This window comes from Equus asinus, chromosome X (genome assembly GCF_041296235.1).
Source record: "Equus asinus isolate D_3611 breed Donkey chromosome X, EquAss-T2T_v2, whole genome shotgun sequence".
Taxonomy (NCBI): domain Eukaryota; kingdom Metazoa; phylum Chordata; class Mammalia; order Perissodactyla; family Equidae; genus Equus; species Equus asinus.
The window spans coordinates 136797837-136813657 of record NC_091820.1 but is presented as its reverse complement, the minus strand read 5'-3'; the positions used below and the strand labels follow the sequence as shown (position 1 = coordinate 136813657).

General features: G+C 41.7%; 1 pseudogene; it reads right to left on the bottom strand.

Annotated features, from left to right (window-relative positions):
- Positions 1–1494: 1494 nt before the first annotated feature.
- LOC106834974 (gastrotropin pseudogene) lies at positions 1495–2013 on the bottom strand (annotated as a pseudogene).
- Between the last annotated feature and the right edge of the window lie 13808 nt (positions 2014–15821).

Genomic DNA, 15821 nt, shown 5'->3' with positions numbered 1-15821 from the left:
GGGCTGAATGTTGGAAGAAAGCCTTTGCACTCCTTACTTCCTCTGCCTGTAATACCTTTCCCCTCTTCACCTGGCTAACTCCTACTTATCCTTCAGGTCCCAGTAGGATGGCTCTTCCTTGTGAAGGCCTTCAATGTCCCCTCCTGCCTTCCTCTGCAGCCCCGTACTGGATGAGATACCCATCCTTTGTGCGTCCCTCCTGGTCCCACTATCATTGTTTACTGTCTGTCTCCCCCTGAGGGCAGAGGTCTCATCTGCTTTATTCACCACTCTATCCTTAGTGTCTGCTACGGGGTTGACACTGAGTGAATAAATTGTTTACTGGATAAAGGAATGAATGAATGAATCTTTGAAAAAAAAAAAGAAGTGAAAGAAGTCCTAACCGAATGGATTGATATACTATGTCCACGCTTTGAAAGACAATATTGTTAAGATGTCAAATCTCCCCAAATTGATCAGTAGATTCAAGGCAGTCACAATACAAATCCCAGAAAACTTTTTAGTAGATATAGCAGATGTTAAAAAATCAAATTCTAAATTATATATAGATAAAGAAATTAGAATAGCCAAAAATATTTAGAAAAAAAAGAATAAAGTCAGAGGACTGACATTATCTGGTTTCAAAGGCCCATGGAATATATACCAAGACAGAATATACCCTGGGCCACAGGGAAAACCTTAACAAATTTAAAAGAATTAAAATCATATAGAGTGTATTCTCTGGCCAAAATGGAATCAAACTAGATCTCGATAACAGAAAGATAATGGGGAAGTCTGTAAACACACAGAAGCTAAACAACACACTTCAAAAGAATCCATGGGTCAAAGAGGAAGTCTCAGGAAAATTAGAAAATACACTAAACTGAATGAAAATGAAAATACAACATACCAAAATGTGGAGGACATAGCTGAAGCAGTGCTGAGAGGGAAATTTATGTACTAAATGCATATAGAAAAAGAGGAAAACTCTCAAATCAATAATCTAAGCTCCCACCTCAAGAAGCTAAAAAAACAAGAGTGAAACAAACTCCAAGCAAACTGAAGGAAGGAAATTATAGAGATAAGAGCAGAAATTGATGAAATTGAAAACAGAAAAAAAAAGAGAAGTCAATGAAAAAAGAATTGGTTCTTTGTAAAGATCAATAAAATTGACAAACTTCTAGCAAGACTGACGAAAAAATATAGACACAAATGACCAATATTAGGAATGAAACAGAGATATCATAATAGACCCTACAGACATCAAAATGATAAGAAGGGTGTACTATGAACAACTCTACACACATATATTTGATAATTTAGACAAAACGGACCAGTTCCTTGAAAAACACAAAAAACCACAACTCATCCAATATGAAATATGTAACTTGAATAGTCCTATAACTATTAAATAAATTAAATTTCACTGGAAAATTTTACTGGAAAAATTTACCAAACACTTAAGAAAGAATTAACACCAATTCTATACAATCTCTTCCCAATAATAGAAGAGGAAAAACGCTTTTTTTTTTTTTTTCTGTTCTGATCCCAGCTTTATTGGTGGCTCTGTAGCCCCCTCGGAGCCCCGCCTGCTTGCTCAGGCCAGCCTCTTGCTCACGCGCTCGTAGGTCACGCCCCCGACTGTGGATGTCTCCACCAGCTTGTCCCCCACAATCTCCAAGGAAAAGTGAAAGTTGGGGGAGTCCACCATCAGCTTCCCACCCTCCATCTGCACAGTGGCCTTGAACTTCTTGCGCCCCACAGTCTCCATGTCACACTCCTTGCCGATGGTGAACTTGTTGGTGATGGGGTGGCCCCCGGGGTAGTGCTGGGACCAGGTGAAGTTCTGCCCATCCTGCTGCACCTCCGAGATGATCTTGAAGTTTTGGCCCTTTTCAGTAGTCTCGCTGGGGATCCCAGTGTGCTTCATGAACTCATCGTAGTTCTTCTCACTCTCGATCTCGTACTTGCCGGTGAAGGCCATGCTGCCGGGAGAGCTGGAGGCCAGAGAGCAGGCGGGGGCAGGAGAAAGCTCGTGCTGGAAAAACACTTTCTGATTAACTTTATGAAGCTAGTGTTACCATGATACCAAAACCGGACAAAAACATTACAAGAAAATAAAACTATAGACAATATCCTTCATGAGCAGAAACACAGAAGTCCACAAAAAAATAATCGCAGACTGAATTCAGCAAACATTAAAAGAATAATACAATGTGAGTAAGTGGGAAGACAGTGAACCTACAAAGGAAACAGGGAAGGAGAGAAAGAGATGGGGAAAAAAGACAGAAGAACACTATGGCTTACATGCCAAAGGAAAACCCTCAGGAGAAGGGGTATTAGTCAAGTTCATCGACTGTTGCAGAGAAGTCAAGCAAGATGAGAAATGAAACACTGCATAGTGACAAGGATGTCATTGATGAATTTGGTAAAAGCGGTGTATGAGAAGTGTTGGAGACAGGAGCCAGATTGCAGTGGGAGGGGAGTGATTGAGAGGTAAGGAAGTAGAGACATTGAGTGTAGACAACTCCTTCCAGAAGGAAGGCTATGAGAGCAAGAGAGAGAGAGTTCATTAGCTTGAGAGGCAGCTGAGATAAGGCTAAGAGGAGGGATTTTTCATGCAGGAAGATTTTTGGACATATTTATATTTAATTGCTGGGGCAAAAGAGACAGGCCAGAGGAAGAGGTTATTCCCACACGTGACAGGGAAGAACTGATGAAGAGCCAGATCCTCGAGAAGGAGAAAGAGATGGGACCCACGGCACAAGCGGAGAGGTTGGCCTTGGCCTGGGGAAGGAGCCCGTATTCTCGATCATAAGAAAGAACAACACGGGTTTGCGTCTTGGACTATCTTGTGACTTTGGGCAAGTTATATGACTTCATTAAACTTCAGCTTCCCCATCTGTAAAGTGCTAATACATATATCTAACTTCTGTTTGTCGTGTCAAAATGCTACCCTCAGTCCTATTGGATTAAGAATCTACCTCATATATGAAGCCAGACCAGAAAGAGCTCACCTGAACTCTGTCCTCTGACAGACGTCCATCGATGTGATATGGTGGTCAAAGGGCTACCCAGAGTGTAACCTTGGACAAGCTACTTAACTTCTCAAAGTCTTAGTTTCCACATTTGTAAAATGGGGATGATATTAGCTCTAACCTCACAAGGTTACTGTGAGGATTAAAGGAAGTAAGACTTGTGAAGTACTTAGCATTGCTGACCTATTGTAAGTGTTTGATAAATTGCAGGTATAACCTCCAACGCAGAAAATAACTTGAGAGGAAGATTTGTGTTTTGCTCATCATAGCATATCTCACAGGACCTGTTATGGAGTTGTCACTCAGAAGATATTTGCTAAATTGAACTGTATTTCACAGAGCGACAGACATCCAGAGAACTAAGTGATTATCTAAAGTCACAGAGTGGGTTAGAGACACGGCTGGGACTAGACGCCAAGTCTACTGTCGCCTAGTCTAGAGAGAGCTCTCTCTAGTACATTACACAGTGGAGGGTGACATGCACACAAATGTCTGAGAACACAGCTACCGTGTAGGACGACATAATTATGTATAAGTAAAGACCCACTTAGTAGAATAGAAAGAGACTTTTAGTTTCATTCGCTAGTGGAACCTCATAGACAGGCCGTTCCCAATTGCTGTTTTCTGTTCTAACATTTCTATGATCTAATAGCTTTGAAGTTTCCCCTCTTAGTCTTTCAAAGTAAAAAATTGCACTTTTATACATTTAAGTTCTTATTCATCTCACAATTCTCTATGGCTTCAGGCAAATTTAACTGTTAAAATTAGCTCATGGAGCGTTGAGAGCAACGGTGATCAAGTTAAATTGATATTGCATGATCACTGTTTAATTAGATGTTGCTGTAAAATCCTTGTTAATTACAACGTTGGTATCTTTACAAAATTATGATTCACTTTTTTTATATCTCAGAGGAAATTAAGACAATGTATGTTGGGACCAGGAGTCAGATAAAGCCCTGAAAAGGTTAAAAACCCGAGGAAGTGCACACAAATATGCCCAACTGATTTTTAGTAAATGCTCAGAATAAATCCAATAGAGGAAGGACAGCCTTTTCAACTAATGGTGTTGGGGCAGCTGGACACCCACAGGCCAAAAATGAGCATAGACCAAAACCTCACACCTTATACAAAAAGTAGCACAAAACGGATCATGAATTTAAATGTAAAACATAAAACTATAAAACTTTTAGAAAAATAGCACAAAATCTTTAGGATTTGGGACTAAGCAAAGTGTTCTTAGACTTGATACTAGAAGGACAATCTGTAACAAGGAAAAATCAATAAATTGGACCTGATGAAAATGTAAAAATTTTTCCCCACAAGAGCTCCTGTGAAGAGCATTAAAAGACAAGCAGCAGACGGGAAGAAAATATTTTCAAATCACATATCCGACGAAGAACTTGTATCTAACATGTGTGAGGAACTCTCAAAATTCGATAATGAAAAATAATGAGCCAATTAGAAAATGGGCAAGAGTCATGAAGATATATTGCACCAAAGACAGTGTACAGATTTCAAAAAGCACATGAGAAGATGCTCAATGTAATTAGCCATCAAGAAATGCAAATTAAACCACAATGAGATATCACTACACACCTATCGGAACGGCTAGAATAAAACTAGTGACACCGTGAAATACTGGGGAGGATGTGGAGAAATTCGGTCACTCATACACTGCTGGGAGGAATGTAAAATGGTACAACCACTCTGGAATATTCTTAGGCAGTTTCTTGTAAAACTAAACATGCAACTTCCATACAACCCAGCAACCGCCCTCTTGGACATTTATTCCAGAGACTTTAAAACTTATGTTCATACAAAACCTTGTACACGAATGTTTATAAATGTTTTATCTGTAATAGTGCCAAACTGAAAACAACCCAGATGTCCTTCAACGTGTGAATGGATAAACAAACTGAAGTGCCAGCCATAACATAGGATTCCACTCCCCAATAACAAGGAGTGAACTAATGATACATGCAACAACCTAGATGAATCTCCAAAGAATTATGCTGAGTGAAAAAGTCAATTCTAAAAAGTTACATACTGTATGATTCCACTTATATAACATTCTTGAAATGACAATGTTACAGAGATGAAGAGCAGATTAGTGATTGCCAGGGGTTAGGGATGAGACGAGAGTGTAGACAGTGGAGGGAGGTGAGTGTAGTTATAAAGGGCAATACGAAGGATCCTTGTGGTGATGGAAGAACTGTTCAGTTGATGGTGGTGGATACACGAACCCGTCCAGGGTATAAAATTGTGTAGAATTTAACACACACACACACACACACACAAGAGAGCACAAGTAAAACTTGAAAACTGAATAAGATCAGTGGATTGTATCCATGTCAATGTCCTGGTTGTAAAATTATACTATAATTTTGGAAAGTGTTACTATTGGGGAAACTGGACAGAGTTTCCGGACAGATCCCCAATACGAGATCTCTGTGTTATTTCTCAAAATTGCACGGGAATCTACAATGATCTCCTTAAAAAATAAAGTTCCAGCAGGCATTAAAGACCTAAATGTAAGAAACACAACTTTAAAGCTTTTAGAAGAAAACAGAGGAGAATATCTTTATGAATTCATGGAAGGAAAGATTTACAGCATTTTAAAAAGAAGGAGCACAAACCATAAAGTCAAAGATTGATACCTGTGACTGCATTTAAGTAAAAATTCTGTGCGCCAAATACCATTAAAAAATATATAAAGACAAGCTACCGACTGCTAGAAGATATGTGCAGCACAGGTGTCTGACAAAGGATTGATATCCAGAATATATAGAGAATAGGTCAATAAACTAAAAAAAAAAAAAAAAAAAAGATTTTTAGAAAGTGAGCAAGAGACAGGAGCAGGCAATTTCCAAAAGAGGAAACCTGATTGATGTACATGTCAAAATGTACTCAACCATTCTGATCATCCGAGGGATGCCTAAACACCACAAGAAACCATTTCATACCGATCAAATTGGCAAAAATTTAAAGTCTGACGATATCAGGTGCTGATGAGGAAGTGGGACAATTGGGACTCTCATACACTGCTGGTAGTGTGTAATTTAGTGCAAACACTTTAGGAAGCAATTTGGTAATATCCAGTAAAGTTAAAGATGCATATGTTTTGTGACTCAACAATTTCACTCCCGGATCTATAACCCAGAGAGTGGCTTGAAGTATTTTTTGGTCATGAGTTACAGTATGAAATAATTTTAAATTGTAAGCCAATGTATATTTATAATTGAAGCAAAAGTTCCCTGCAAGAATTCATATCCTGCATGCAAAGCCCTCTGATATTTTCAATTTTATTCCACTTCATTTTTTAATGTTCAGCACGATTAATTAAGTTGGTTTCATGATGCACTAATGCAGTGCTTTTCAACCTTGGCTGCATATTACAATCATCTGTGGAGCTTTGAACTCTCCATTACCCAGGCCACAACGCCCAAAATTAAATTAGGATATCTGCGGGGTGCGGTCCCAGCATCAGTAGGTGTTCAAGTTCCCCAGGTGATTCCAATTGTAGCCAAAATCGAGAATCACCGCATTGACGGGTCACAAGGTGAACTTTGAAGAACTCTGCTCTAACTACTGAAATTCTATGAAGTCTGTAAGTTGGTTAATAGTATTTTGCCAATTAATGTTTTTGGTTTTGATCATTGTACTATTGTTATGGGATATTAAAATTAGGGGAGGCTGAGTGAACCTTGTATGGGAACTCTGTACTATTTGTGTAACTTTTCTGTAAGTCCAAAATTATTTCAAAATAAAAATGCTTTTAAAAAGAAAAAAAAAAACTGCCCTAGAGAGATTATTGCACCAGGAAACATGTACGAAAGTGTTCAGAGCCACACTGTAAAAGCAGAAAACTGGAAACACCAAAATGTCCCTCAACAGCAGAAGGGATAAATATACTGTGCCATGTTCCTACAGTGGAATACTATACAGTAGTTAAAATACACGAACGAAAGTATATCTATCAACACGGATAAATCTCAAGAACAGCTAATGAACAAAGCAAGTTGCAGAAGTGTAATTTACAGCATGATACCTTGTGAGGCTTAAAAGTATGCAAAACAAGATTACATATTTTTATGGGTATATACATAATGAGTAAAAAATTAGAGAAATGGGAATGAAAAGCACTATTCAGAATAGCAATTAACTTGAGGAGGAGGCTGGAGAATGACATCGGGGGGGATGGACAGAGAACTTCAATTGCATTTGTACCATTCAATTACTTAAGCCGAGTGGTGGGTATATAAGCTTTGGTTGCATTACTCATCTTTTGTTCATTTGTATGTGTGACATATTTTATAATAAAAAATTAAGCCAAAGGGCTGGCAAATAATCAGGTAGGATAGAAAATAGAAGGCTGAACAGAAACTCTGAGTTTGGAAGCAAGTGAGTGAGAGCAGCACACCATTCCTACTCTCTCCCCAACCGGGGCATCTGTCAATATGCTTGACCACCAGTGCGCATAGAAGACGCCACATGAATGCCGAGCCCTCCAGGCTAGCATTTCATTAGTTATTTGAATAGGAGTAAGCTCACATGTCAGGCCAGTGGTCCCACTTTCAAGACAAACTCCTTGTTGGCATTCTTTTGGGGTAGAGCTGAGACTGGAACACAGAACCCTGGGAACAAGGCCAATCTATGTGATCACCATCCTCATCAACCACAAGCATTTCTGTAGTATAGCCCAATCTCTGGAGACTAAGCCTGGGACAGGAGTAGGGGAAAGCAAGGTGACATTCCTCATCCTTTGAATAAGAACCAGCCCCTGCTAGTGTCGTCAGTAATCAGATATTTGCCATGACCACTTGGGGTGTAATCACATTACTGACCTCCATTGCTTAGCCGAAATCACTCGCCATCTCACTGAGGGAAGGAATGATGGAGGAGGTGAAGGAGTTGATTTCAGATCCAGGACTACTTTGAGGAGGTGACTCAGGCACCCATCAAGAATTGTGGGCACCTAAGGTCAGTGCGAAGGTACTGAGTGCCTAGGGGACTTTAGAATAGAATAAAGAAAGGAAAATAGGGGCAGCACCGAAGACACATCCCAGCTACTTCCTAATTTAGGCCTGGTCTTGCCTCCCACACTTTCTCCCAGGTAGCATATGGGAAATGCCTCTCAAGCAGGAAGGGTCTGGGGGTGGGGAGGTAGAGTGTGCCAACACCATCCATCCTGCTTCCATGCCCCATGGCAGAGCTTCTCCCCTTCCCCTTGCCCTAGATTTCTTCTTAAGAAAGGGAAACTCATTCCTCACATCTGCTGCCAGGAAAGGCTCCATGGCGATGCCTACTTACAGAATCTTGGGGAGACCCTTTCATAAATGGGTCCATTATGTGAATCTTCCATAGCAAGTCCCATCTGAGTATCTCCTTGTTCAGGGAACAACACTAAATAACTGGGGAGATAGCGAGGATGAGATGGTAGAAGAGATTAAGAAGACTGAGTTGACAAGGTTTGGCTACAGATATGAGGATGAAAGGAAAGTTGTTGAGGATGGGAACTGAAGAAGGTGTTGCAGAGCTTGGCACATCAGTGGGTATCATTTCCTGAGATGCTAGACAGTGGAGGGGAAGCAAACTTGGGTGGGATAAGATGATGGTGATTTTCATCTTTTACTTGCCCGTACCAGAATGAGTTTGAGGAGTTTGGGGAACAACTGAGTGGAGGTGTCCAAGAGGCGGGTGGCTCTATAGCTCTGGCACTCAGAGGAGAGGTCTGGGCTGGAGAAACGTTTCTGGGCATTACCAGCGTAAGGATGGGAACCGGGGTGTGGACAAGATGGCCAAGGATGGAGAGTAAAGAGAGAAGAGTACTGACCTCTAGAGGACAGAGCAACTTAGGAAACACAGAATATGGTAACTTCCTGTTCAATGCGCACCTTGCTGCTTTCCCTGTAACACTTCTTCGAAAAAGATTTAACTTCCAATATGACATCTTTGCCACCACAACTCCTATATGTTTTGCGCAAATTCAGGCAGTGGAACTTACTGGAGAGGAATTAAGCCAAAAACAATTTGTGAGGAAGACACTGTACTTTGATGAAAAGAAGTTTGTTTGTTTGTTCCCTAAACCACTTTAAACAGCTCTTCATCTCATTTTTCAGGATCAATCTTTTTAGACAAAAATCTATTTGGTCAAACCTTTAGATGCTGGATTGGAAAGGGCTCCTTAACTGATGGGACTGGAGAGAATAATCAGACAGCAATTTCCTGGTTCTGGTTGAAAAATCTTGATGAGCTCAGTAGAGGTGCTTTGACCAACTGCACAGAGAATAATTTTATGTCTAAGCTGCTGATGACAGTACATACTTCCCATAATAGGCACTCTAATTGCATGAAATAATGAACTGAGAGGAGGTGAGAGGCTGTTGATGGACTTACTAAAATCTTAGCAACAGCCGAGTGACACTGATTAGGGAGCACTGAGAGGCCATATGACTAAGTCTTTAGCACTTTAAGTTCCTTAGAAGAGCCCCTCCATCACAGCACTAAATTTTACCTCCTTTTTTAAGTGACAAGAGTGCATTAGGAGAGGGTTGTGTAAATCAGAAAACTTACCCTGTCCCAGGTAGCCTCTGCTGATGAATCATTAAGGTGAGGACACTTGATGCAGTCCCTGTTCCAAGAAAGGTGCTTAAAGCCCTTTGATAAAGAAACCCTTCATCACCAGTCTTCTCCCTCTCCTTCCACTTCTAGAACCTTCCGGTTAGGAAGAGACAGGAATGACCACTGAGATGGAAGCCTCTTCTGTACAGTGACTCACTCTCCCTGGAGTCCGGTAACATAGTATGCCTCTAAAGCCTGCTTGTTGGAGGGCCCTGAGAGGTGAGGTGAAAGGAATTTTCAGTAACTAAGAACAGCCATATGTCACACTGTCAGCTCCCAGTGAAAGAAATTTGGGGAAAATCTGCTTTACCTGCTGTATTAGTTTTCTAGGTCTCTTGTCTACCACAAACTGGAGAGTTTAAACAACAGACATTTTTTGTCTCAGTGCTGGAGGCTAGAAGTCCAAGATCGAGGTGTCAGCAGGGTTTCTTCCTTCTGAGGGCTGCAAGGAAAACTCTCTTCCAGATCTCTCTCCTTGGTTTGTAGATGGCCATCTCTCCCAGAGTCTTCACATGGTGTTCTCCCTGTGTGCGTGTCTGTGCCCAATTTTCCCCTTTTATTAGAGTAGGGTTCACACTAATGACTTCATTTTAACTTGATTACCTCTATAAACACATTATCTCCAAATAAGGTCATATTCTTAGGTACTAGGAGTTTGGATTTCAACATCTTTTGGGAGGGGGACACAATTCAACCCATAACACCTGTCAAGTGTGTGATCTGGTCCCTAGGGAGAGTACCATTCTCACATTACAGGGCCTATTGCTTGCAAGAGACTTTGAGACTTGGACCCATGGACTGACAAGGCTACAGGGGCCCCTAGACACATACAGTCCCACAAGCGACTGGTCCAAATTCACAAATCAGTGGCTCAGCTGAGGCCACAGCCCAGTTCTTAGAAAGTGCCAGAACTCTCAGGCAGAGGCCGTGGGGAAGACAGCAAAAGGAGTATCCTTTTCTAAGGACTAACCCACAGGGCGGGAGCCTCCCCAAGGTCTTGCTCTGATGGCGGGTGTGTGGTACTTATGGTCACATTTCTTGATGGTTGTCTGCCCTCTCCCATGTCCTCCTCTGTGCCCTTATGCATTCCTGGTGTCCGTGAGCCCTGATAATGAGTTCAACTATAACTAGAAAGTCTTTATGTTTGGAAGTGAATCCGGGCTCAGTGAGCAAGGCCTGGAGAAAAGGATAAGGGAGGACAGAGAAGTGATGAGCTCACAGCCTCCCCTGCCTGCACACGTGCGTTTGTGCAGGGCACTAGCCCCAACATGCAGGGCAGGGCCTTTTGCCAGTAGCCTTATCTATTCAATCCAACTCAACACATATTGACTGAGTGCTGATACACAAAGGATTATGGGCCATGCATAATGGCCCATAATGGAGGGAACTTCGGCAGCTTAGAGCAGGCCAGTGCAATGGGCTCACCTAGAGAAGGCAGGAAAGCGAGGGGAGGGCACTAAAGACATCTGTGCAATTGGCCTTTACTCCTTGTGTACGTGTGGCCCCCCTCCCTAGTCCCTGGCACCACACCTTGGGTAACAGTGCCACAGCCATCGTTATCACTGTGAAGCCAAGTGTAAGGAATTGACTGAGGTCTTATTCATTCACCCCCTGCCTCCTTCCAAAAAGGGTTCAAGGGGTCTGGTGCAGGTCATTGAACCTTTAAGTTCTCTGCACCAGAGCTTCCCAACCAGTGGGCTACAAATCAGTCACAAGCTGGCATCTATTGATCCCCTCGGCCCTTCCATTGGCTGGCAGAGCCTAGGACAAGGGCTCAGCCCGTGGGAAGGACGTTTTGAGTTGTGAACAGCCTCCTTTGCCCAACTTCAGTGTGCTATACAACATTATCATTTTGTAAGTAGGTCTTTATGTGAAAAATAGTTGGAAAGCCCTGGACTATGTGTTGTCCTTGCTTCCTGTGACCATGGTCAACCTTACCCATTCCTACCTCCTCCATACAGTCTCCTCTCATTTCCAGCCCAGCAGTTAGGACATATTAATTTTCCCTTCTCAAGTTTCAGACAAAAATGTACCTATTAATTGCCTTATTCTGAATGTTGGTATTATACCATGTACAGGAGCTGAACAGGAAAAGGGAAAGAACCAACACTTACTCAGAGCATGCTAAGTGCAGAGAATTTACATACATAATCTCACATCATCCCCACCACAGTGACCACCCTTATCAACCACAACTGACAGATGAGAAAACCAAGGCTCAGAAAAGTTAGAATAAATTATCCAGGTTTGTGGCTATGACATGGTAGAGTCATAGAGTATTTGAACTCAGGGTGCTCTTGACCCAAAGCCAACACTCTCTTCATCTCATGCTTGACTGTAGACTTAGCCATGTCTTCTGGTTCATCTCCTTCTACCAGACTGACCATCACTTCCACTTCAGTACCACCACATTGTCTAACAGCGCTAAGGCACATAGTAGGTGCTTCCAGAATGCTTTTTGACTGAGCTTGTCTGTATTTTAACAAGTCTAGCTCCTTCCTCAGGTCTGAAGTGCTCTGTATTGTTTTGCAGCATGACACCATCAAGATTCGATAGCAGCCCAGGCTTCTCACTAGCTTCCGTGGATTGATGTGACCCAGTTCAGTCAAGTCTGTAATTTTCTCATTGGTTTTGATGTCTCCCAAAATGCAAGCGAAGACTTTCAAAAACTAACAACTGAAAGTTCTGTTTGAAATGTTGAAAGTTAGTACACCATAATTAGACATGGCCAAGCAATTTTAGCCCATTTAGTCTTGTGGATCTATAACCACCTTCAGGTTACTATCATGACTTTATTTTCTGACCTATTTTTGCATAAAGTTTTAAATTGTTTCCATGCCACTCTGGGGTGCTCTGTTGATCCGTTAGGAGCTTTTAAACCCCCCATGACAGCAGAGAACACGGGGGCAGCCCTCTGTTCCACCGGCACTGGAAATAGTGTGTTGATTTCAAAATACCACCTTGGCAGAAATCGACTGACAAGCCTTAAATCAAAACCTCTCATGAAGTATATTGAAGATGATTAGAGCACTTACCCTCTGAAATAAATACTTCAACTCCATGTAAAATTGGAAAAAAGTGAACCATTTTCAAGATTATTGATATTCAGAAAATCCTTCACAGAGTACTTCGCTGATTCCCCAAAAAACTGTTGCTGGGAGCCCTCATCACAACAGCCTTCTCAACACTGCTCAAGAGGAAGCAGGATGGGGCTGTAGGTAGGGCCCCCTGGGTGACACTGCATACAGTATCTTCTCTTAGCCTAATTCTCAATCGACAAAATGCGGGGGCAGTGGACTGGTCAGTCCCACATTCTAGCAGTCTTTAAAATCACTACTGTTTTTTTTAATTAGGTTCAAGACTATCGTAATCAAGACAAGTGGTCGTCTAATTTTTGTGTTCATAGCCTACATTTGATTATTATAGTTTTTTGTGGCACATCCTAGGAGATTGAAAGACTCAAAACAGCACCAAACAAGCAAGCAAGAATTACAACACACCAAATCTCAGCATAACAATGCCTCTCTCTGTCTATGAAAGAATCCCCAGGCATCACTCCAGGCACCCAGCTGCCCTTCAGTCCTGAGTCACTGTGAGGAGAAGTGTTGGGTGCTCGGCCTAGGGTCCATATACTTAGAAAGCAAAGTTCCTGCGTATACCAAAAACCACTCTGGTTTTCTTTGGTTCATGTCTGATGTTACAGCACACGTGCCTTGCCTTTTCTTTGAAGCAAATTGTATCCCCTCCCCCAACCTTGTTCATTAAGTGCCAGGGGGAGAGAGTAAGAGAGGGAATCAGAGAGGCAACAGGAGATGGGGGTGGGGTGACTGAGAGAATATCATACAGGACTTTTGGTTTTCCCCTGAGAGTGCTGAGCAGAAGAGTGACATGATATAACTTTTACATTTAGAACATTACTCTGGCAGCTGTGCAGAGTACATCGAATGCAACAAGCGCAGAAGCAGGAAGAGCAGGAGGAGGCTACTGTAGTGATTCCGCAAGAGATGCTGCTGATGCGTAGGACTGGGGTGGAAGCAGTGGTGACAGTGAGAAGTGGCTGTATTTAGAAGGACATGTAGACAGATTTTGTTGATGAGTTAGATTTGGGTTACGAGAAAGTGATATCAAGTTAAACTACAAGGTTTTGCCCTGAGCAACTGCTATTTACTGAGATGCAGAGGGCTGCAAGAGGAGTAGGTTCAAGGGAGAAGATCTAGGGTTTGATTTGAGATGTCTACTGCACACCCCAGTGGCTATGCAAAGTTCACAGTTGGGTGTACAAGTTTGGGGTTCAAGGGAGTGGTCTGGGCTGAAAAAGTAAATTCGGGAGGAGCACATACATGGTTTTTAAAGCGATGATTTTGAATGAGATCAGAAAGGCAATGAGTGATAGGGAGGGAGGTAAGGATGCCTGAGGAATGAGTCTTGTGACCCTGTAACTTGTATTAATCACCACAAACCCTAAGTCCTTCCTTTCCCTCCCTCTCAAGGTGCAGCTAGGCCAGCAACAAACCTTGTTAGCACCACCTTCAAAAAATATATATATCAGAATCCTAAAATTCATATGGGGCAACAAAAGACCCCGAATTGCTAAAGCAATCCTGAGAAAAAAGAACAAAACTGGAGGCATCACAATCCCTGACTTCAAAACATACTACAAAGCTATAGTAATCAAAACAGCATGGTACTGGTACAAAAACAGGTGCACAGATCAATGGAACAGAATTGAAAGCCCAGAAATAAAACCACACATCTATGGACAGCTAATCTTCGACAAACGAGCTGAGGGCATACAAGGGAGAAAAGAAAGTCTCTTCAACAAATGATGCTGGTAAAACTGGAAAGCCACATGTAAAAGAATGAAAATTGACCATTCTTCTTCACCATTCACAAAAATAAACTCAAAATGGATCAAAGACATAAAGGTGAGACCTGAAACCGTAAGCCTTCTAGAAGAAAATGTAGGCAGTACTCTCTTTGACATCAGCATCAAAAGGATCTTTTCAGACACCATGTCTTCTCAGACAAGGGAAACAATAGAAAGAATAAACAAATGGCACTTCATCAGACTAAAGAGCTTCTTCAAGGCAAGGGAAAACAGGACTGAAACAAAAAAAACAACCCACTAACTGGGAAAAAATATTTTCTAGTCATGCATCCGACAAAGGCTTAATATCCATAATATATAAAGAACTCACACAGCTCAACAACAAAAAATCAAACAACCCGATCAAAAAATGGGCAGGAGACATGAACAGACATTTCTCCAAAGAAGATATATGGATGGCCAATAGGCACATGAAAAGATGTTCATCATCGCTGATCATCAGGGAAATGCAAATCAAAACTACACTAAGATATCACCTTACACCCATTAGAATGACAAAAATAACTAAAACTAATAGTAACAAATGTTGGAGAGGTTGTGGAGAAAAAGGAACCCTCATACACTGCTGGTGGGAATGCAAACTGGTGCAGCTACCAGTATGGAGTATGGAGATTCCTCAAAAAATTAAAAATAGAACTACCATACGACCCAGCCATCCCACTACTGTGTATCTATCCAAAGAGCTTGAAGTCAGCAATTCCAAAAGTCCCATGCACCCCAATGTTCATTGCAGCATTATTTACAATAGCCAAGACGTGGAAGCAACCTAAGTGCCCAGCAACAGACGAATGGATAAAGAAGATGTGGTACATATATACAATGGAATACTACTCAGCCATAAAAAAGAACAAAGTCGTCCCATTTGCAACAACATGGATGGACCTCGAGGGAATTATGTTAAGTGAAATAAGCCAGATAGAGAAGGACAATCTCTGTATGACTCCACTCATATGAGGAATTTAAAAATGTAGACAAAGAGAACAGATTAGTGGCTACCAGGGGAAAGGTGGGGTGGGGGGTGGGCACAAAGGGTGAAGGGGTGCACCTACCACACGACTGACAGACAATAATGTACAACCGAAATTTCACAAGATTGTAACCCATCATTAGCTCAATAAAAATTAAAAAGAATAGAAAACAAAAAAATTTAATCAATAAAGCTGGTTTTCAAAAAAAAAAAATATATATATATATCAACACAGCCATGCCTCTCTGCCCTCTGCAAGATAGAGGTCCGGCCTCTCAGTACAACACAGAGAGTTGGTGTCTTTGGATCACGACACTAGAGGTGATTT